The sequence below is a fragment of the Otolemur garnettii genome, unplaced genomic scaffold, assembly GCF_000181295.1.
Source record: "Otolemur garnettii isolate 467f Iridium unplaced genomic scaffold, OtoGar3 scaffold00136, whole genome shotgun sequence".
Classification (NCBI taxonomy): Eukaryota; Metazoa; Chordata; class Mammalia; order Primates; family Galagidae; genus Otolemur; species Otolemur garnettii.
The window spans coordinates 596,664-597,687 of NW_003852531.1; the positions used below are offsets into that span (position 1 = coordinate 596,664).

At 38.2% G+C, this 1,024-nt stretch overlaps 1 protein-coding gene across 1 annotated transcript in view; it reads left to right on the top strand.

Annotated features, from left to right (window-relative positions):
- DTD1 (D-tyrosyl-tRNA deacylase 1) overlaps positions 1 to 1,024 on the top strand; it is a 210,213-nt gene that overhangs the window by 71,904 nt on the left and 137,285 nt on the right. The gene's annotated exons all lie outside the window — the stretch shown is intronic.

Below are 1,024 nucleotides of genomic sequence, written 5' to 3' on the forward strand. Positions count from 1 at the left end.
CCTCCCAAGTAGCTGGGACTACAGGCACCTGCCACAATGCCCAGCTATTTTTTTTTGGTTGCAGCTGTTGTTGTTTGGTGGGCCCGGGCTGGATTTGAACCCACCAGCTCAGGTGTATGTGGCTGGCGACTTAGCTGCTTGAGCCACAATGATGAGCATTTTTACATGTGTTTCCTAGCCATTCGTCTGTCTTCTTTAGAGAAGGTTCTGTTCCCTATTGATATATGGGATTGTTGGCTTTTTTCATGTGGAATGATTTCTCTCTAGATTCTAGTTATTAAGCTTTTTTCTGATTCAAAATATGCAAATATTCTTTCTCATTGGGTAGGTTGTCTGTTTGCTTTGGTTGTCTCCTTAGCTGTACAGAAGCTTTTCACTTTAATTAAATCCCATTTATTTATTTTTGTTTTTGTTGCAATTGCCATGGCAGTCTTCTTCATGAAGTCTTTCCCCAGGTCAATATCTTCCAGTGTTTTTCCTATGCTTTTTTTTGAGGATTTTTATCATTTCATGCCTTAAATTTAAGTCCTTTATCCATCTTGAATTAATTTTTGTGAGTGGGGAAAGGTGTGGATCCAGTTTCAGTCTTTTACATGTGGATATCCAGTTCTCCCAGTACCATTTATTTAATAGGGAGTCTTTCTCCCATTGTACATTCTTGTTAGGTTTATTGAAGACTAGGTGGTTGTAAGTTGTTGGTTTCATTTCTTGGTTTTTGATTCCAAATTTCTATGACTCTATTTTTGTGCCAGTGCTATGCTGTCCTGACCACTATGGCCTTGTAGTACAGCCTAAAATCTGGTATGCTGATGCCCCTGGCTTTGTTTTTATTACTAAGAACTGCCTTAGCTATAAGGGTTTTTTTCTGGTTCCATACAAAACGTAGAATCATATTTTCCAACATACCATGTTAGTGTTTTAACAGTGATGGCATTGAATCAGTAGATTGCTTTGGGAAGTATAGACATTTTAACAATGTTGATTCTTCCCAGCCATGAGCATGGTATGTTCTTCCATTTGTTAA